At 38.6% G+C, this 23,497-nt stretch overlaps 1 long non-coding RNA gene across 1 annotated transcript; it reads left to right on the forward strand.

Moving 5' to 3' along the window:
- Positions 1 to 8,825: 8,825 nt before the first annotated feature.
- LOC132076365 (uncharacterized) lies at positions 8,826 to 20,758 on the forward strand. Its single transcript, XR_009418895.1, has 3 exons — positions 8,826 to 8,863; positions 18,410 to 18,508; positions 19,072 to 20,758. It is a non-coding gene; the product is annotated as an uncharacterized LOC132076365 (long non-coding RNA).
- The last annotated feature ends 2,739 nt before the right edge of the window (positions 20,759 to 23,497 follow it).

Here is a 23,497-nt window from a genome sequence, read left to right on the forward strand (position 1 = left end):
GTAGCGACAGATTAATTACAGTCAGGCAGGACAGCAGTGTCAGGTGGACTATTTCTCACGCTCAAGTTCAGCCTTCTCAAGCCCTGATTGTTGTTTCCACCATTGAGCCGCTGAAATCGAACAAATTCTGCCAGTCCACAAAGTAACTTCATGACTGCAAAACCTTGTGTTTAAAGCATGAATTTTCTATCCTTCTGTCAAGGTTTTCTCCTGCAGGTTATAATGTTTCAAATCAAAGCACCTCAATATTTCAAGGCAGGCAGAATAGTGGCTCTTTTAACAGTTTCCCTATAAAGATTTATGAATCCTAAATAGATGTTCTCAGGTAATTTCCTGGCATACTGCTAACAGTTTCACAAAGATCAAGATAATTTAAAAAGCCAGTTTCAGGCAAGAAAATTTCCCTTGAAAGAGGGCTGGTTGCAAAGGTGGGAAGATGAGCTGTGCAAGTCTTCTGGGTGCATTAATAAGTCACTGCAAGAATAAGCCATCTCGACCTGAGAGCTGAAAACTAGAGTGAATTTTTCTTGTAGAGTAGTGGGTGCTTGACAGTGCTTAAAGCAGCTAAGCTGGACATTATTTCAAACTCTGTAATGGATTTGCTATCACTTGTTCTGTAACTTTATAATTAAAACCAGGGGTCCACTTTAATAACATTGCCAAATTCAGCTTTCATCATTTTACATCTGGAGAGATCTTTCTTCCCTGGTCCCATCTGGCTGTCAAACTTTCCATCCTCAGAAAGGATAAGGGGGTATTTGGGGGCATTTCAGTCTCATGATGTGAGTTTACTCATATAGTTTGGGTTCTGGGTTTCTTTCCAAATTGGAATGGACTCTATTTTCCTATTCCAGATCAAACACAGACAAAACTGCAGAAGACAAGAAACCCCAGAAGATTTTAGCACCATCACGTGTGTGCACAAACCATGACCCTGATTAATTTTGAGATTCAGCTCTGAAGTTTAATCCAGATTTAACCACTGGATAACTTAATCTGTCACAACACTCAAATATCTCCACTACTGTTGTTTTTCCTGCTCTAGCAGGTAGTTTTAGAACCTAGACACTGAAAGGGTTTGATGCCAGGTTTATTTGATTTCTCCTAAAGGCAAGGAATTTAATCTTTCTGCTTTAAAATCAGATCAGGAATGGATTACGAATAGCAGCTCTGGTTCTCGTTGGGGCTTGGCCACTTTGGATGCAGAACAAGCTGACAAAATTAGAAAAAAAATTAACATGAGAGTATAAAATGGAGCTCAAACCTGAATTACATGTTGACATGCTCAGCTTGTCAGTACCCCTGGTCCTCACATTAAAGTTACGGATGTTGCATCTCAGAAACAGTAATAAATGTGAGATTGGTCACCAAGGGCAAAGCTGGCATGGCATGCACTCACATATTCTTGGAAAAGAGAGAAGAAGGGATTGTCTCCTCCTTTTCTATGTCCCAGTTTTGTTATTTATCAAGCACCTGCTTTGAAAGAGTGCCAGTACAAGGTGACCAAAAATGCTGCATTAATCTCTTCTACAGGAACCATCTGTTCATTATGGGCATTTGGATGCTGATCCATTAGACTTGTGTGCTGGACCACGCTGTGCATGTTTATAAGTCAGTCCTAATCAAAGTGCTTTCCATTCACAGCAGTATATTTTGGATATCTAATTAATACAACTGTCATTTTTGTGGGGTTTTTTTGGTGGTTTTATCCATGCTTGGGAAGAAAAGATCTGTAGGAAAAGCTTCCACCCTATGCTCAATATATGAGTTGGCAGCAGGGACCCAATCCAATCCTTGCTTACCTTGATAACCCTTAACTGCATTTTGGAGAGCAGAACTGACAGTGTTGACCTCAAAATAATAATATAGCAGATTAAGTCTGAATAAGTTTTTTAACTAGGCAAATATAAATCAAACCTTGCTCTATGCTTCTTTGCAGAAAGATAAGATATTGAGCATTATTTTATCTTTCCCCTTTATCATCTTTGTGTAAGTATTGGGCTCAAGTATCATTACTTTTTTAGGTTCTTTGGTAATGAAAGATTCTGAGAGCCCTGTAATTTTTTTTCATTAAAAGAAAAAACTAAAGTATGATGTGCAAATAACTATAAACTTTGAAGTCTGAGGCTTCCTATGCCCCAGGATAATTTTAATTCTACTGAACAACCTTTTCATGTAGTGCCAGTCCACATTTTGTGAAGCCTGATAATAGGAACTGATAGCTCTGGAGACTTCCATAATTTCCATACGGAACTCCTTAGGGATGCTAGCTACATGGCTGACCCTGCACCATTTCAAACCCACATATTCTTACACTTGTTACTGTTCTTATTTCAGGTGTTACAAATGGCCAGACTAAAAAATGCAAATTACTTATTCTGTTGCTGTCCTTACCAGCATGTTCCATCTGCTGGTTAATGGTAAATATTTTCTTTGGTTGATCATTCTTACCATGCAGCTCCACTTGAATATTCTGTCATCTTTAAAGCCTGTAAAAAGCCAAAAGGAAGAAGAGCCAGTTCCTTTAATTATACTCTAACAACCTGAATTCCCAATTTCTAAATTGGGCCAATAACTCAAAGTTGCATTTGCCTTGGGTTGCCACACATTACTATTTAAGGAGACTTGGACAGTGCCTGACCCTTTGTTTCCACAGCCCAGCTGTAGGTTTCTGTTTCTGTAAGCAAGTGCACACAATGGCCTGAGCTGGATTTCATTCCTGTCAGACACCTGGAATTACAACACAGCTCTTCACCAGCAGTATCAAAAGCTGTTCCTGGATGTTTTGCATGTCTGCACATGCCTTTTTTCCAGCTCTAGCTTTTCCCTTCCCAGAAGGCTCTACATTGTTCTGTGATAATGTCAGGTCTCCAGATGCACTGCCATGCTGTACTAAAGATGACAGACGAACAAGCCAAAATCATCAATTTTAATGATATTTCAGCATCATCCTGGTCCTGTGTCATTTCTGTGTACACTTCAGCCATCAATCTGTGTTTGTCTAAAGTAGTTCATGCCAGAACTTTAAATGTGGAGAAAGCTGAAGCGGCCAATTTATTGTATTCTGACAAGGACAAGCCTCATCTGGCAATCCAGTGAGGCTGAGTGCATCTGGTTAATAGTGCATCCACTTTCTCAGATCCAAATTGCTCTGTTAGTTTTCATGACCCTCTTATCTCTGTGCTGTCTCTATCAACCCCGCTTCCCTTATCACATAATAGGATTGTGCCTGTATCTTGCAATTTCATTTCTATTGGTTTCCAATCTGTGGGATGCTGGGAGCGTGTGCTGGTCCATCAGCCTCTCCTGCTGAGATGGGATCACTCACCCCAAAATGCCTCATCTGCACTGCAGGGAGCTCCTGGCATGGCTGATCACTCCCTGTGCCTCTTTGGGCTTCACTTCTGAATTGAATCCCTCCCCACGCCAAGGGGAACCACTCTCCACAGCTCTGCCTATCAAGGGCTCTCTAAAAATCTTCAGAGAATTAACTAGAAGTTAAATGTTTCAATATATATCTGCCCACTAGTCCATGCTAGCTAATTTTTTTGAATCCACTGTTTTATTTTTATGAAATATGATAAAGGAACAGAAATCTCAGAGATAGGACACTCCTACAAGATTTATGTAAATAGATGTCCAGGTCAGAGGGACATCTGGGAGGTACCCACTGAGAAAATCACTACAGCAAGAGCTGGAGTCTTTTTAAATCCCAGAGAATACACACTGAAGAGGGCACATCAATATGTCTCAAATGCAGAACAAGCTTCAGTCACAATTTACATCTTCCAGACGTGAGAGTCAATCAACACTGAACCAAAAATGTGGAGAAAATCAAACTTCATTAGCTCTAATATTCATGAGTTACTTCTCTCCTCCAGTCCTCAGAGACTGAAAGTGAGGTACAAGGTCAGAGGCATTGCTCTCTTTCCTTTTTTTCCCTCCAAATTGCAGTCGGGTTTAGAATTTACTTCTTCAGCTTGGTCCTGTGAGAATACCATGAAAACTATGCTGGTACAGCTATAGAAAAATATTTATATACTTAATATTCCTCTTGCTCTTACTTTTCCCCCATCTTCTGTTCCTTCTTTCACCTTTATAAATCTTTGTAAACACGCTCTTTTAGAATCAGATTTTTTTAAACCTGAATTTAAATCTCTCTTAGTTGCAAGAATTAGACAAAAACCAGCCTTTCCCTTGCACCTCTGACCCTGGGTGGCCTTATGGAAATCAAACTAGAACATACAAGGAAGAAGAGTTAGTAGAAGAACTGGCTTTAAGTTTGCACCATAAAAAAATTTAAAAAAGAACAACTAAAATAAAAATATCAGTTGGTAGCTGAAACAAATTTCTTGTATTCTTCTCCCACGCAGATGTTGTATTTGTGATTCTGATAAAGACCAGGTCAGTGGAATTTTACAACATATGCAGAAGGTATTTAACCTAGAACTTGAAGAACAAAATAATGATCAGAAGAGGGTGCTCTCAGCTCATGTTCTTTTGGTTTGTTTTGAACATTTTGGTGGAATTCAGCAGAATTTTCTTCTCTCTTTGTTGGCATTAATGAAAGGTCTCTTTGTAATATATTTTCTGGCATTTTTCACTAAATAGATTGCTCTTCTTACTGTATCATGTGCAAAATACGGGCTCAACTTTTTGATTCCAGATTTTTCTATATGTTTTAGAAAGCTTTCTGTAATATTAGCTGAAGTCATTTCACAGTGAGCTTTGTGTCTGGGCTCCCACTATTTTGTATGTTCTGTTTATGTTCTCACACAGTCATACTCTGTTGAAATTAGCATTTACAAGAACTCATTTCCTAGCACTGTGGAGAACTTTAAAAGTTGCAAGAACAGCAATTCATTCCAATATCAGTTGCATTTTTAACCAGGCATGAAAAAGAAACAATAATATATAGCTTCAGTGATCAATTTCTAATGATTGAAATATCACCCATGTCTAAGTATTCACAAAAAAAAATTATTAGTTGCTCTTTAGAGAAGAATTTAATAAAAACTTAGTGCTGCCAATGAGATTTTTAGCAAATCATTTGATTGCAGAGTTCACTTCAGGGAGCATGATATATCAGAAAATTCCTGACATTTGTTAAGTTTTATTAAAGCAGTGCTCATGTCATGGATAAAAATAAGCCTTTTAAAAGTTAGTTGATATATGGGTGCAGTTTTTCCGTTTTTTGGATCACCAGTCTTTAAAGGTGATGAAACTGTGCTGTGTATGCAGCACTAGAACACAAGAATAAGTGATGGCTACAATCCTGGATGTTTGCAGACTCTTTCTTGTCTGAAGTGGTGAAGCACAGGGCAAATTCAGGCAGAAGGAAGGCACTGTCTTTTAGTTGGTGCAATGCAGCTCTGGTCCAGCCTGCTCATGGAAGAAATCTCTCTGACTCTGATTCCCAACTATTGCACTTTTTCTAGTGCTTAAATAAGGTCCCGTGTAGTCACCTTTTATCACACATACCAAAACTGCCTGGAGGGGGAGAGTCATGTTTCTTGTATTGAACAGCAGTGACTGGAATGGATTGCAAAAGGATTCTCACTCTTTGTGCCTGTGTACATACATTTATCTGTGTCTAGTGTGCCTGTGTACATATATCTATATATGTCTATACGTGAGTTGTACAAATTTGTCCTGAAAAGGCATGATTTTATTAATGGATTCCCTCTGCACTTTAGACACTGCTTTCCAATGATGTGCATCAATGGTCAGGTCAAGCAGCATCAGACCAAGTAATAAACAGGGCTCCTGCAGGTCCACGCGCAGAGAGGGGCTCCCCATCAGAGTGGCCTTTTGGACAAAAGTTAAGAAAGTGAGCGGAGGGAAAAACAGCATCCCTGCCTCAGTGTGTCTGTTTTCATGTGGGGAAAAGGGCTGATGTTTGCTAGGACTCTGATTAAGGAAAACCTGTCTTCCACCATTTCAGACATAGGTTTACACTTTCATTTTCTTACAGAAGAAAGAGGTGAAATCGAAGTTAGAAAACACACAAAAAAGATCAGTTTTCTCATGTAAAATTTATCTGAAAGCACCATGCTACAAGGAGGTAAGGTGGCACTGCTATTCCAAGGATTTCCATCCAGGTCCCTGCACTCCTCAACATGACAGGTAAAAAACGAAGGAACCCTGGGCAGCCCTGTCCCAGCTGTCAGGAGAGGAGCTCAATTCTGGCCTCATATGGTTTAGTCATAAAGTGGGAACCAAAGGCGTATTAGAGAGTAAGAAATGAATTATTTGATATCCAAAACATTCTGAAGGAGTGAAGTCAGAGACCACAGGTCACCCTTGCAGCTATTTAGGCTGGGAGAGTGTCTGGGGGTCAGCACTGAGTGTGCATTAAGCAGCCCTAGGAAAAAGCAGGGACAGAGCCATCAGGTCAGCCACAAGCCAGCACAGACAGAAAGGCCACACACACCCTCTAATCACACTGATTGTGAGAGAGACACTAAAATGTGGAAAGAAATTGCAGAGGGATGTTCACAAAATCACAGCTGACCTCTCTGAGACTTGGACAGGGAGCATAGATATAAATGATCTGCACTGCAGCTAAAACACTGCATTGCAGACAGGAGAACAGTTTTGCCCTTAAGATCCAGCAAGTATTACAGATACAAATGTGTGTAAAGCATGACCTGAGAGCTGGTAACATGCTGCTTCCTTTGCTGCCTGGCAAATGCAGTCAGATTTGGCTGAGGGAAAAAAATTATGTTAGTAACAATCTCTCAGTTTCTAAATGCCTGGAAGAAAACTGGCAGAAGTGTAATGAGAGCCCTGTAAAATGACACTTTGAAAAGTATCAATCTATTTCACCTATTTCCGAGAGAACTTTCTACCCAAAATGGGGCTACTGCAGTAAGAAAGGGGATAGACAATCCCATCCCAGAACATCACAATTTCCTTGTCTGATTGCCTCTGCATTTGTTGAGGTGTAAGCTGAACAAAAGAGGAGTCTGAAGGTTTGATTTTCTATAGATTTTACTTCCCACTGACAAACCAGCAAAAGGAGCACTGTAGTGTCACAGAGCACTGGCTTGAGATTTTCTGAGACTTTAGTGACAGTCCCAGCTCTGTTGGTGTCCTTTACAGCTGGAAACTCCTCTCTTAATAACATTTCACATAAAAGTGCTCTGTCTAATAAACCAAACTATTGTCAGAACTTACATATTACTCTTTAATTAAGAGAACAGATTTTGAGTAGGACTTTGGGCATCCTACTCTCCTGGATTACAGAAAAGGGAGGAGTGCTGGATTTTGGGATATCTTGTAGTCCTCCTTTCTTTGTCTCTATGATGGCCTTTATTGTCAGGGCAAGGGCAGGCACAAAGACATGTGACAAGTCATATAGTGAAGATAACTGCCTGGATTTGAAATATTTCTAAATAAAAAAACTGTTAATCAAAAGCAAATAGTTTATCCGTATGGGCTCTGAATCACAGTTTTTTGGATGTGTAGGGCTAACAAACATGAGTGTGTCCATTAAACAGTTATATGCAAAATATTTTGCAATAAAAAGCTACCTTATTTTAAGGCAAATTTAAGTAAAATGTTCAAAAAAAATCTCTACTTTTTCTACTTCAGTGGAAAGAGATGATTGCTTTTCGCAAGAAGTCATCATAGCATTCTCTCTGATGCCTCAGCCTACAAAGGGTGATCTGAATCATTTCACTACTGAAAATGTCAAAGAGCAATGGGTTGTTTTTTGTAGGTCACAACAAAGAATTTATATTCAATGTTTCTGTTTTGGTTTGTCTTTAACTTCACCAGCACAATCAGAGCTAGCAAACAAACTGTAAATAGTTTCTCCTCTAGCTCCACTATCTGAGGGAGCAACAAGCTTTAAATTGCTATGGATGTGCTTATTTTGAATGTTCTCTTTTTTGTTTTGGCTTGTATTCTTATTTTGGCTGTCCCTGAAAAACTGAGCTGATTACAGGTACAATGCAGATCTCTATTTGTTGGCAATTGCTATTCAGCTAATGATTTAATCTGCTGAAATTCTTGAATAGCTTTTATTGTTTACTGCTAAATATTTTTACTATTCATAAAGAGCCAGGCTCTGAAAGCTGTTGCTAAGCCAACTTGCCTCCAATGATTTGCAATGATCTGACATTAAAAAAAAAGGACCACTAGTGTGTGTATTTCCTGGATTCTACTTTTCAACCAATTTTTAATGACCTGCTTCTGAGGGACAATCACGTTACTGCAGGTGGGACATCAACACAACAGCTAGAATGTCTCCTGCTTCCTTGAATAGACAGCACCAGGGCTTACCAGGGCAATTTTGGACCTCTGAAGAAAACATAAGCAAGAAAAATACAGAAATCCTGAATAGACTTCAGACTACCATATATGTTAAAAAAAAAATCAGGATGGATTTCTGCAATAAAACTAAAGCAAAGGGTATATGACTGATTATGCACCTTTTACCCCTTGATGGTAAAGTCTGTGGGGATTCATCTCAGATTTTTTAAATTAAGGAAAATGAAACTAAAAGCAGCAGCTGGGTCTGGATTCATAGCAAGCATTTGTAAAAGCTGATTTTCTTTTCTTCAATGACAACAAAAAAATGCAATGCATATTTTACAGTTAAAGTTCATTTGTGTTCATAAAGAACCACAAAGTTATTTCCTCACTGCAATGACTGTAATTGTATTGCTTCAGATGACCCACAGACATTTCTATAGGACAGAGAACTATTCAGCACCATGTGAATTCAATCCTTTTCAGAATTATCACAGCTGGAGGATAGGGAATAAATGACTGAATGAAGGTTTGCAAAATCCTGCTCTACACTGACCCAGAGATTTCAGCTATTCATGGGATTGTTTTGGGGATTTCTTCATCCGTAAGTTATTTTGTCTATAAAACTTTCCAACAGTCCTGTATTTAACAATACACATGTCATTTTTTCACATTTGAGATCTTTTTAAGGTATATGTTTTTAACACTGACTTTTCAAAGGCTTAAAAAGCTCTATGTGATGCACTTTGGGGAATTTTGTCTTAGTAGAGGATTGAAGGCTGATTCCTGTGCTTAGATTTGAAGATGAACAGTAATGCGAGTTTAAAATGTAATTTCTGCCCACATGCAAATGTTCCTGAAATCCTGCCACTGAGAGAACTGAGCCTGAGTCTATTGCCAGGTTAAAGAAGTAAAGTGCTACCTTGTGGTTTAGCTTGCTAATAAAACCAGTATTTAATTCTGATAATGCCTCTGGAAGCATAGAGTTAAAATTTAAAGAGTTTGAAAAGAAGCCATTCAGCTGTTATCACTGTTTGAGACTCTACAGAATTAAGATTATTGAGCTATATTTAATCTTTGCACAAATGGCAAAAAGACTTTTCATTACATTTATGCATTGGCTACCAATCTACAGTTCCTTTCTGTCCCTTTCCTCAACCTTGATATACGAGTTGCATGTCACTTGGATGCTTTGGAAAATGAACCATTAGAATAAAGGATGATTTTTTACAATAATTTCTGTAATCAGGTGTGAAGCAGGACCTGAAGCCTTGTAGCTAACATCTGAGAAAAGGCCTGTGGAAAGATGAGCTTGTTGTTGAGCGCAGCCCTCTCCCTGACCAGTTAGCTGCAGTGTAACATGCAGCCATCTCCAAAATGGAACTTAGCAAATGGGATCAATTGCATGCAATCCATAGTTGTTTGTTGTTAGTAGGGGTTTATTTATGTTTTAATACTGTCAATTGAATCATTAACAACAAAAAGTATTAAACCGTCAATATTGAAACTTGGAGAAAAATATTACCTGCTTTTGCAGCTTGTCATTTGGAAAAAATAACGCATGAGCCTCTGACCAAGCAGCATAACAAAAATGATAAATCAGTAAGACTGAAATCCCCACAGCATCCATCTTTCTTTCAGGCTTTCCCCGAGACTTACAGTTGTGAGTTGTCTGCCAGACAAGTAACACAGAAAGCTCCAACACAAATAAACAAAATACAGGTTTTCCACCTAAAAGTTCAGATCTGTTTTTCTTCTTTCTAAAGTACTGCTCATATGGGTGTGTGTATATATATATATATATATATATATACACACATACTTGTGTGTCCATATATATCTATATATATGTTTTGGCTCTATACTTCTTAATCATCATTTTGCGTTATCCCCCTGCTTCTTTGCTTTATCCAGTTAGACAAAATTTCAAGGGAAGAAGGAGACTATGCAATTCAGTCCCAGACCACAAGTATCCCTGCAATATCTTTCCATAGGCCTTTTCTCAGATGTTAGCTAAAAGGTTTTTGGTCCTGCTTCACACCTTCCTGTGCTTAGATTCTTTATTTGAAGATGAACAGTAATGTGAGTTTAAAATGTACTTTCTGCCCACATGCAAATATTTCTCCATTTTGGTGATAAGAGGACCCTTTCTATGGGGTATTCACTGCATTTTACTTAAATAATCTCCTAATGTATGTGATTCAGTGCATTTACTGAGCTGGTGTAGATCATACTCTTAATTGAAAACCACTGAGCTCAATAACATTGCAGAAAAATGTCAATAGTGTGCCTTATTATATCACAACCTTTTCAAATATTGTTTCTCAAGTAATTTGAAAGTTAGTCACAGGACATGGTAAATAGCAATTTGAAGAAAAATATGACTGATTATGTCTAGATCCATGCTATTTGCAGACCAAGTACCTGATTAATTTTCCAGTGGAGGTAATGAAAAATTTTTGTTTGACTTCAATTGAAGTTTTGTCACTCTCAAGCTTCCAGGCAAATTAACCAATGGGAAAGGAGTGTGTTAATGTGTGTGAGCAAACTCTTGCCTAAACGTCTTAAGATCTGAAATGTCTGCAACAAACAGATGTTACTAAATATGTCTGATGGGCGGATCAGATTTTAATTGTTTTCCAGATGGATAACAGTGATTTGAGAACATAAATTTGAACATCCTTCAGTATATAGGGAGATATGTTTTTCCACTACTTGTAATTTGCGTATTTTGTTAGAAATGATGGCAGTCGGGAGTGAGAGTAGCAAACATTTTCCTGAGCTGAAATCTATTTTCATAGTAGCTAGGTTTGTAAAACAAGACTAGGCATGAGGATTAATTACTAATTGCATCTAAACACAACTGAGGAAGATGGGCTTAGCACCATTTTTGCCCATGTGCAGAGACTGAGGACAACCCTACTGTAAATTATTCTGCATGCCCTGAAGACTTCCATGCATGGCTTGCTCTGAATTAATTCCCCAAATGCACCACTGAATGTGAAATGTTCTCAACAGAAACCTTCATAGACCTGGGTTTATCACTTTTTCATTATGGCACGTGAATCTGTTGACGTTGAGAGTGAGTGCTACCCATCCCACTGGTTCTGAAACTCTTCTATTGTCTGTCTTTTACCCAATTTTATGAGTAGTGGTTGAAATACTACTTACCATTCTTGTGTACTCAGGTTCTGTCATTCTTTGCCTATGTACCAAAAAAAATAGCTGGTTTTTATCCCAATACCGTGTTCCACAGCTAAATGTCTGTTAGTCTCCAAATACTAATTAACTCACTGAGGAAATCAAACCTGTGAGGCATTTTTTTCAATTTTGATAGACCCTTGGAAGTAGCAAGGGTCTAGCAAGTTATATATGCAACTCTGCACATATAACTGAATATAAAGCAAAAGCTTTATAACTGAGCATTTAGAGGAAGTGTCTATTCCTGCCTGCTTGAGCTTGGAACATATGAAATCTTTCAATTTCTTGGACCTGCTCAGGCTGGCAGAAATATCATTAAGGCAAAGTTTCACATTAATTCTTTGGATTTAGCCTTTGGAACTGGAAAAGGATGAGCAACAATGCAGTGATGTTTGCTGATGGATTGGAAAATCCAGGTAGCCTTGCATCAAAAGGTGAAGGGATGTGAGTTAAGGCACCCATTTCAGAGTCTGCACATCCATAGGCTTAACACATTCTCTCTTTTGCAATTAGACATGAACATCTAATTGTAGTGTGTTTCATAGATATATGATGCTCATGAAATAATTCAGAGACTCCCAAAATATTTTAGTATCTTGCCATAATCAAAAATAAGAACTTGAGAGTTCAGTGGAATTGTCTCTCCTGGTTTTATTAAATGAGCAGTGTCTTGATGGCTTTAGGTGGAGTGGGTATTAATCATGTTTGTGATGCCATTTAGTTCAACGGGTCTACCCCAGGGTCTGTGGGTTTTCACAGGGTATTGCTGTCCAGCTTTCCTGCCCACAGTGGGTGCTCTGCACACAGCACACGGTCGCTGCTTACAGAGGCTTGAAGGGATCTAGCTCAGAGCTCAGTCTCCAAGTGATTCACTGCTGTGTGCACATAAAAAAGGCTTGAGGTATCATGTCACTTCTCCTTTAGTGGACTGTTTCACATGCAGACCAAAAGTACTATTTGCAGTGTGCTTAAACACCAACTTGCAGGGTGTGTGTGGCCTTTCGTAGCAGGTACAATTGGTTCACGCTGAAAAGTGAGATTTTAGCTTATAATGCTCATGATGGATTCATTACAGAATAATTGCAGACATGTTCTTTTCTTTTTGCATTACTGAATCACCACCATGTTTGGTCCGAAACTTTATTGAGAAGATAGCAGAATCTACTATAGGTTTTCCCATTTTCAAGAAAGGCAATGATAACACATCACAGGATGTTCTTGGGCCTCAGTGAGTGAATTCAGAATCCCTAAAATGATCACTTTTATCTCTACTTTAAAGGACAGAATAAAAATAAGCTATGAAACCTCTTTTTTATTTACATAAACAGATTATCATACATAGAGTACTCATACCAGTACAGCCTAATGAATGTACAGAACCACTTTGTTTTTAAGATACCACTGATACATTTTAAAGATAAGGTTAATTTCAAGGACTTTTATAAATTTGTTTTAATGTTGAGATCTGACTTTAAATCCATAAATCTGGGGAAAATTTACCCAGCACTTGGCAACTATAATTTTCCACAAATTAGCTTACACAGGAGTATAGTTAATGTGGGTGGAAAGAAGATGTCATGGAGTTTCTCTCCTTAAAATATTTCCACTATCTCAAGTAACCTTGTATTTGTTACTGGGCAGTCACAGCAGAGCTGCTGAAGTTTATCTGTGCCTTGAGGCCCACAGAAAATGCATGATAAAGATAAGAATAACCCAAAATTTCTTCATGTGCAGTCTATCCTCATATGTTTTTCTTCCTCAATTCTATTCTCTTAACAAAACAGACAAAGTCACTTATGTGATTATCCATAAATATAAAGCACCCACCCTTGTGCACTGTCTGTTGGTGCTGTTTCAGGACTGGGTGTCCACATAACTGAAGTTCAAGCTGTAGGTGCTCAGTTCAATTCCTGTAGAAAGCACAGCAAATGTTTTTTCACAGTGAACTTCTTGTACAGATTTAGAGTTCTATGTTATTTTTATTTGGCAGGATTCTGTGGAGCTGTTGTTTCCTTGTTATTGGTGTCATTAATTATTCAGATAGGCACCTGTTTTACTGCACCATCTCTCCATCAAATACAAAAGCATAAATTGTCCTGCATTATTTGTGTTTTTTTTTTTTACTTTATCTTCAATACAAAGTTTACAGTCAATATTAATTAATTTTATTGCACATACATCAGAAGGACATGCAGTTCTGAATTTAAAAAAATATAATTTCAAGGAAAATATTTATTATATTTGTATTTAATTACAACAGCCATAAAAACTATTTGTAGGAATTGTGTATAAAATGTAAGTGGCATAAATATTTTGTTTTGCTATGGGATCTTGTCACTTGATACCATTAGTTTTTGAAACAGGCAAGCTTTACAAAGGTAGCGAACACATCCAGCTCTGTCCCTGCCCCAGAATGTTGGAGACCAAAGCCAGAGGTCCTGCATCCCCCTTGGCACAGGGCTGTCTGACACAGCCTGGTGTGACCTGTCTGCTCCCTCCTGTCCCTGCTGGCTGTGCTGGCAGCTGGAGAATCAGAGCAACAGGGCCACACTTCCTCCCATTTTTATTCTATTTAATTGACTTTAGAAGCTGAAAACCAAAAATCCAGCCCCAGGTGACCAAAGTGTTTCCATGGACCTCCAGTACCACAGCTGAGAATGCCTGCTGAGGACACTTATCAGTCATCATTCTGCTCCCTTGGTGTGCATTGCTTGATGCTGCTGCTTTGTCTTGCTATTTTTTAAATATTCACTAAAGGTTTGCGCTGCAACAGTTCTGAGCCCAGGTATTTTCAACAAGTTCTCTTGGCCTGAGCATCTCCATTCTCAGCGTTCACCACAGAGTCCCTGCTGAGAAATGACTCATGTTATTTAGTCCAGCCTCAGCAGACTTTATTATGCCTTTACTTGCCTTGTTCAGACACAAGTACTTTTCCCCTCTGAATTACTATTACAGTTCTTCACACTTTTATAGGTCCAGTGAGGACTAGGTACCTTGCACCAGAGGTGGAGGGACAAGTAGTAAAATCTCACAGCATAAAACTGTCTTGCAATCCAATGAGGATTTCCACAAAAATTCCTTTCCCAAAAGAAAATAGAGACTAATTCTGGTCAGAGTGCAGCAAAATGGGAAATTAATGCAGACCAAAACTTTAAACAGATCTGAGTGGCCTAATTAAGATATTTATTGTTCATGTGCTCACGTTAATTATGGGAATCTTGCAAAACAAGTATGCAACAAATCTGTTTTGTGAATTGTGCTGATAAGAAGTGAGACCATGAGGGATGGGAGGAAAAGGGTATGTGCTTCACAGATGGAAGGCTAGGAAGAAAATTAAAAGTCCCTTGCTGGATTAAGTTTCCAATGGCTAACGTTTTTATATCCGGAGCCAGATTATCAAGTGAGATCTCAGCCCTGGGAGAGTTTCTGCCCACAAAGCCCACCCACGCACAAGAACTGCTTAATATGTAAAAGTCAGCTGAAGTCTCTGACTGTTGCTGGTACACAGAGCAACCTGTAAGTCTTCCTGTCATCTGTGATTTTAATCTGCAATGTAATATCAGCCACTCAGCTAAACCCATGCACTCAGAATATTGCTTTGTCTGACACTGCTGAATTATAGCAGAGACAGAAATTAAACAAGACTACAGGTTATTCCACTACTTTCTCCATCTAGAAATAACAGACCATTATTTTGTTTTAAGTACAGAAACAGTACCCTGGACCTCATATTTACAATAAAATCAGAAATACTTTTCTGGAAAGAGCCTGAAAATATTTTAACTTTAAGAGATTATAGGACAGCTCTGTTCTTCTTCAAAAGAAGACAGAATAATAAACAGACATAACTCCTCTTTCACAAACACACTCACTATAATTTCTAAGCTCTGTTGCTGGAACAATTCCTATTCTATTTCCAGCATCCCAAAGAGCAATGACACACAGCACTCACTACAATGCTCCTTACATCAGAAATAAAAGGAACAAGAGCAAAATGAAAGTGAACATGGACAGACTTTCCATTACTCCCATTTTCTAAAGTAAACCATTTTTCTCTCTTATGATCTGCCCCTGCACATAGCTGGTAGATGAATGCTTCCCCTTACTTTAGATGAACCATCTGTGTCAGTAAGCCTTGCAAGAGAGAGCTCTATTCAGCAACTAAGAACTACTGCTGGCTAAAAAATAGAAATGGCTTTCACAAGCTATTTTTTAAAAAAAATTCTTTATTTTCATTATACTTTGGAGCCTTATATATTTTATTCCATACATTGTAAAAATGATTTTCACTCTTGTCAGCTCTAAGAATTATTGAAGGTGAATTGTCAAATATCTAGCTTTGAAAAAGGTGTTAGAGTGTCAACATTTTTGAATTTCCTGTACTCTGCAGGGCTTCTGGAAGAGTTAGAAATTTTATGTTGAAGTTCTAAATATTCAGGTTTGGCCTAGACATCACTGTTTTATATTACATAGTTTCACTGTATCCAGATAATTTGCGATGTTTTAATGTGCATTCTTATTTCAGAAGAATTTAAGACTCAAGCACTTTGCTGATAATTAGATTGTTCCTTTTAGAGCACTAAACACATCCTCATCTGGCATGCTTTAGTCAGTCCACTATGTCTGATATTGTCTCAGTACAAGACTCGCCCTGTCTTGTCTTCCTGATTAATTAGAAGCAGATTGTAGCCAGAGCTTTGACTGGTGGAAAGTGATTGTTGCACAGCCAGGGACAAATTATTTTCCCACAGAGCCACTCCAGTATTCTAAAGCCAAGTTTAAAAATATCACAGCATTTTAATATTTACATTCATCGCTCAAAAAATAATGAACACATGGAAGAATCTGTAAGATACAGTATTACAACTGTCATTGTTCATTTTATGGCACAGTGCAGAAGTTGATCTAATTCTTCAGTTGTTAACAAAAACTGGTTTTGGGGCCAAATTCTTGCAGCATCTGTGTATAACTATCCAGTACAAAATTGGCAGTGAAATGCAGTTATACAGGCAGGAAGCTGTTTATCCTCTGTTATTTTCTGTATGGGTTCCTATACCATGCTTGGGATCATAGCTTAAGAAGATCCTTTGTGAGCCACAATGAGGGGGGGGGTGTGAAAAATCCAGCATGCCCACCTCTGTCTTATGTTGTTTGTACACTCAGTGCCTCCCCAGGGGGAGAAAAGTTTGTAGGAGTTTTTCATTTTTTTTTACTTCCTCTTGTTGTTATTTTTTCTGTTTATGTTTATTTGAACAACAGCAGCAGACGCAAAAGAAATGTTCCAACCTGTCTCTGCTCTGTCCTTCCTTCCTGGGAGCAATTATCCTGCAGCACAGAGGAGCTCCTTTTCTGGCCTGTCTTCCTTGGAGATGACTAAAATCTGAGCTTCAATGTACTGAGTCACATGAAGACAGAGGAGCAAAGCTTTACCTTAAATCTTTCTTCCTAGATAATATCTAGATATTTCCTTCCAATAACTATAAGAGTTTTGTAAAAAAGACAGGGATGGAATTTTTAGCAGGACCTGAAATAGGACCAAGGATAATGGTTTTAATCTAAAAGAGGGTAGATCCAGACTAGATAAAAGGAAGAAATTTTTTTATGAGAAGGGTGGTGAAACACTGGCACAGGTTGCCCAGAGAGGTGGTGGGTGCTCCATCCTTGGAAAAATTCAAGGCTGGAGAGGATGGTGCTCTGAACCGGACTCCCTTCCTTGCCTGGGAAGCAAGGGAGTGCAAGCAGAACATGCAGAGAGCCAAGCACACAGTGGGAGCAGCACAGCACTACAGCAGAGACACAGCAACGTGCAGAGGGAGAAAGTGCCCTGGGATGACATGGGTTACAAACACCTATAGGGATCCTTGTTTATTTTACCTTCACAAGAAAAAAGAGAGGCAAATTTTCCATCAGCTTCCTCAAACTAAACTCAAACAGATGTCCTGGCTCCTGGGCATAATGGGAGTGGACCTATGGTATAGATGTTCAGGGGAAATTTCTCCTTATTTGTTTAGATCAGCAAATAATGTCATCTGGAGCTAAAGTTAGTTCTCTTAATTGCTAAGGTGAATCAGCACCATGTTTTGCTGCAGCTTCTTACATGGAGTTTTTATGGCGCTTCCCTTCAGTTTCTGCCAGTCACCAGGATTATACATTTTAAAACGATTGATAGAACTCTGCAGAGTTCTATGAAGAGATAATTTATTAAGTGAATCTATTGTTGTCTCCTTTCTAACATATTGTGTAACACCAATCTAGCAGAAAGTTGATGTCACCTTCTGGAGGCTGTAAGGTGCAGACACTTTGCCATTCTGTTGTTGGGTGGCACCCAATGCCCTGCCATCCATGGATGCTGGAGAGCCATGAATGGTTCTGTCCTCTGAGGCTCAGCCACAAACCAGGCAGCACGACACAAACAGAACAGTAATACATGAAATCCTGAACTTTCTTATACATGACTGAAATATCAAGTGAAGTATTTCTGGGACAGCACTCCTGGGGGTTTTTTGGTGTTTGTTTAAAGTAACGTTTTCCAGCGCAACTGAGAAATTTCTTTGTATGTATAAAAATAATTCAAAATATGTGTATGGGGCACTAAACAGAACTATGTTTTGTTCTGTGTGTTTTAAAACTGCTTTGTTTAAATATGTTATAGTGATCTGGAGTGGATTCTTGTCAGCTAAATTAAACTTATTTTGTAGCTGGCACTTGTGTGCTGCAGACAAGTAGCTACAAAGAATATTATGTTTGCACAGCAATTGCTTAACTATTTGGGAAAGACTGTACCTTTCTCCATCAGGTAACAGAAATATCAAATGAATTTGGAAAAAAAAAGCCACGAAAGAAAGCTTATAAGGATGTATTTCTGTGGCTAACACTTAAGTCAGGTTTTGGACCAAGTCCTTCAGCTGCACTCCTGGTGTAAATTTGTATCCTGTTATGTGATTTTCAGATCTCCAGTGCAGATGTGCCATTTCTTAAAAACATCATAAGTTATTTGCTCAAAGAGAGAATCAAATCTGCGTGAATTCATTAAGTCAAGCACAGAACTGTAAGTAGATATGATGAGCCATATGTTTGTCTAAAGAAGTTCTGAATCAAATGAATGAATGTTTACACAAATAAATAGACGTATACACAAGTGACATATCAGATATCATTAAGAGACATTACATATCCCTTCTTGAATCCAATCCTTTTCTTTACCCATAAGCTGGAAACCTAAATTAATTAAACTCTAAGAAGTTACTTTCCTCTCTGAAAATTATTTTTGAATTCTTCCTTCTGCTGCAGCCACAGGTTTCCACAAAATGAGCACTGAACTGTCACATAACCCTTAGGTTAGGAAAAGTAAATACACATACACACTGAAGCTAAAACAGACTTAGTTTTTTACAAGCTTTCAGTGTCTCATGTGAAATACAGAAGCAACAGCTGGGATTTTTAACATGCGTCCCACTCACAGCACAAGCCTTCCACCCATCTGCAGAACAGCTATAATCATGTTCATTAGCTTTTGTAAGATTAAATTTATATTTATGTAACCCTTTGATATTCTCAGTTATAAATTTAGAGTAAGGTAACAGTTTTGATGTTCTTCATCGTCTCTCACAGGTATCTTTTCATCTTATTAAGGTATTTTCCCTCTATTCCGATGGGGATTTGGAATCAAAATATTGAATTCCAGCACCTGCTCATTGGACACACTCTGGATTTTCATATTGTGATAGATACTACAAATCTATCACAAATCTATCTTTCAGCTCATTAAGCTGAAAATATATCCAATTTTACTTTAAAAGAGCAGATGTTTAAGACTCAGGACTTTCCAAGCTCCATCTGGCATTAACCCAACAGTGAATTCTTTTTCTACAACTGTGAAAGCATCATGTTCCTGGAAAAAGTCAGAGGACAATGGAAGTCTGTGGAAGCAAGCCTGGGATGGAAAGATGCAAAAATATGCAAGTAAATCATATGTATTTGCAAACTCAAAGTAACTATATAACCACCACTTAGAGTCCCACAAAAACACACTTTAGATCATACCTGCTAGTAGGATTTGAAGTCATATTTTATACAACTCTGTATGTTTTAGAAACTGGTTGGCCTTATTTTGAGGTTGTCACTAAATCCATGGGCATGGGGGCAGCTGCATTAGGTCAGATCAGGGTTTCCCAGCTGCTGTCCCACACTGCCCAGAGAAAGCAGATGCCCAGAACAGTGTCAGGCAGGGCAAGCATATAGGAGATTTCCCTCTCAGCGTCTCTGGCTGCTTGCAGCTCAGGGCCTTTCTGAAGCAGACATCAGATCTCTCTGTTTAGTAATCCTCGATGGACTTCACGGGTTTTTTTCCTTTTTCCCTTTCATTAATTTGTGCAGTCCCTTTCAACCCGTATAAAATGTTTCCTTCTGCATCAGAGGCTGCAAAAAGCAAACTAATGTCCCACGCTACGAAGTGGGACCCCGCATTACTTTGGTAGTAGAGAGAAGCTTTAAATTACTCCAAGAAAGCAATTATGTCTGTTTCTGTACCAAAGGCCATAAAATAATTACTTCTTTGCATAATTTACTGATGTTAACAGGATATGTGCAAATGGATTTACAGTGGGTTTTCATCCTTAGAATGGATTTTATTTTGATTAGTAGGCCTCTGTCATCTGTGTGAAATACTGTATGCATGGAAGTATTGCCATAATAGCAATGGATCATGTCAGCGATGTGTACATAATATATGAAGTAACAAAAGTGGCATGTCTTTAAAATTTGTCCATTAGTTATGCACCATCCCTGTGGACTGAAATTCCATACCAACAGACAAAAAGTATAATAACAGTACTATATGACCCAGCTGGGAATGGTGACAAGGCAGCACATCTGCTGGAGATGTGGGAAGGATGGCAAGGATTAATGAATGCAGGCATCTCATGTGCACAAAAAATAAATAAGTATGAGAGAAAAAGAGGTAAATTAATCTTTTTGCGTTGGTTCTTATAAAAAAAGGAGCTTGAGGAAGTTCTGAATACAGGAGTGTTATGTGTGAGGAGCTAACAGATTGCAGTGTCCATAGGACTGATTTGAGAAGAAAATGACAAGAGGAGTAGTAATAAATATTTCAGGGACCTTCAGGGAGGCCTGATAAAATTGTCTTCAGAAGACCCAAAATGGACAAAAGAGACTCTGTTTCTCACAACATGTAATTTAACTTTGGAACTCATCATTACTGCACTTAGTAATTGTAAATTTTTTAATGAGTTCATAAAGTAAATAACACAGTGATGAAAGAAAACACACCAAAGCTATAAAGCACAATTATAGTGATGCAACCTCAAACTCAGGATGTCTCTAAACGCTAGACACATGAAAGCTGGGAGTATGTATTGCAAGAATAATAACTCTCAAGTGGCGCCATTTGCAAAGTATGTGTAGTGACCATGACTAAAGACAAGACTGAGTCCTAGCTGCTTCTTAAGAGTTTTGACCCATCTCAGCTGCTCTTGTGCTCCAGGCACTCCAGTTAGTGGGAGATATGCCCAGATTTGCAGAAAATGATGGTACCAAGTGCTTTTGTTATAAGGCAAGAAGAGCTTTTTATACTTTGAAGTGCAAGAAAAATCATTGCAAGTAAGACTCTTCACACAATTAATAATAGAAGATGTACATTTTCACTCTGGTGGGCTTTCAGAGTGTCATTGCCACTTTTAAAAATAAAGAATGTGCTCTATGTATAGAAAGAAAAAGACAATTAAGAAGGAGATTGTTTCTCTTTGTACAGTAGTTAAAAATTGCTGTACAAATATTATTTGTGATCTTCACTCATACTGTGTTGGGAAGGTGCAGCTGTTTCAACAAACCAGATAAGCATGAAGTGAAATAGAAAACAGACTTGCTGGGGAAAAAGGTAAAAATACATAGTATGTAAACTGTATGCTCTGAGGAGACAAACTTCTTTCTTCATTCTGCACTCTGTTTTACTCAATGGCTTTTTTCAGTATCTGCAGGAAAAAGATGACTGTTTTGTGCAATTAGTACGTGTTCCAGTGTGCAAGATGTACAAATATTTGGCTGTTGTATATGAATATAGGAAATGAGAATTAATTCTGTGTTAATGTGCAGAATATTGAAATGTTTCTACTGAGACTTTGAAGGCAGAATTCAATTGCTGACAGGGTTTTCTCACATGTGGTCTATGAAAGGAAACACTGATTTAATTTTAACTCCTAAAAAGCAAAGACAGTTTGATTAAACTTTAAATTGACTTTTTGCTCAGCAGCAATGAACAAGTATAGGACAGCAGACCTGTAGTTTCCAGGATTCTCCTTCTTGCTCTTCTTGGATGTGAGTGACATCTTCTTTTATCCCATCACCAGGGATCTCCCTGACTGCCACAAGCCAAAGATGACAGAAAGTCACTCTGTGGTCTTGGCAGCCAGCTCCCTCAGCACCTTGGATGTGTCCTACCAGCCTCACAGCCTTGTGTTCTGTTCAGCTGGCTCAAATGATCCACAACTCAAGTTTTATTTCCTGTAGGAACTCTGCTGCAAGCCAGTTAGGGCTGCAAGGTCCAAGAGAAAACCTTGGCAGTGAAGAATGACACACAGAAGGTGCTGAGCAGTTCAGGTTTTTCTGTATCCTTTGTCGTTAGGACAAAGCAGTTGCCCTGATGTTGTTTTCCTCAGCCTTCCTCTGTTCCAGTGTCTCTGAGTCTTCCTTGCTGCCCTCCACATTCCTCACCAGTTTTGATCCCGGTGGATATTTGGCATGCCTGGTTCTGGCCCTGCATGCCCAGTATAACTTTCTGTGCTTTTTATGGGTAGCCTGTCCCCATGTTTGCTCCCTGTATGTTCCTGTTGTGCTGGAGCCCACTCAGGAGTTCCTCATCCCCTTTACCAGACACCCTTGCCTTCCTTCCTTCAGGATCCTCTGTTCTGCTCTAAAGAGTTGTCCTTGAAGATCAGTCAGATCTCCTGAGCCCTTGGCCCTTCAGGGTACCCTCCTGAGAGATCTTGCCTGCCAGTTCCCTGACTGAATCTTAATTTCATCATGGTTTTAGATCGAAGGCCTGTGCCTTTCCATCACAGCACCTTATCCCTCTGCTTCCAGCAACGCTGAGCTACGCGGCCACGCACAGATTTCTAACTCCTGTTTGTCTCCCACGCTGTGGGCATGTGTGTGCTGGCATTTCAAAATGAAATCAAACCCTAAAGATCAAAGCCTGGTTCATTAGGTTAGTAATCCTATTAGAAAAAATGGTCTCGCCCCACTTTGCCAGATGGTCTCAAATAATATATTTTCTTGTTTCCGGATCAATAAGTAACAGAAGAAAAATCACTTTTCTTGCTCCTCTAAACCTGACCTTCAATTTTTCCAGTTCAACCTCAGCCTGTCCATTTTATTCTCAATCCTTGCCTCTATGAGCTATATTAAAAAAAACCCTATGGTTTTGTCCTCTCTCTATCAGTAACTCTGCAGTATATTGGTCAAACAGCCAGCAGTACTTATTTGTTTTAGAATTGCTCATCTTAATATGTAGTCTACACTTTCACAATCTGTTTAATTCTTCCCACACCCTTTTTTCTTTTCAAAAACAACATGGATCCAAAGAAATGGTTATTTCATCTTAAATGTTATACTTCACTATTCAAAATGTATCTCACTATTGAAGATATTTTTTTCATTTTCTGCTGGAGGGAAATATATTTATATAGTATTAATTCCATACTAGTTCAATGTTTTTTATTTAAAAATTACTTAGGTTGCATATTTAAATATGGGTGAGGAAAAAGTTCTCTCTCAAAATAACCATTACACTTTTGTTCATTGTCAGAATCTGCCATTTGCCATGAGGTTATATCACTTTTTCCATCCTCCTGGGCATACATCATGGTACAAGTAAATTGCTGCAGCAGATTGATTCTAAACTGCTGAATTACTGGTGCCTATCTCAGTATTCAAAAGGGCTTGAAGAAAAACATCTCTCCCATTGCTGAGGGCTCTAAAGTAAAAGTAGATTAATAATTTATGTTTCAAACTTGCTTCCAGC

Source organism: Ammospiza nelsoni, chromosome 8 (genome assembly GCF_027579445.1).
Source record: "Ammospiza nelsoni isolate bAmmNel1 chromosome 8, bAmmNel1.pri, whole genome shotgun sequence".
In the NCBI taxonomy this organism is placed as follows: Eukaryota; Metazoa; Chordata; class Aves; order Passeriformes; family Passerellidae; genus Ammospiza; species Ammospiza nelsoni.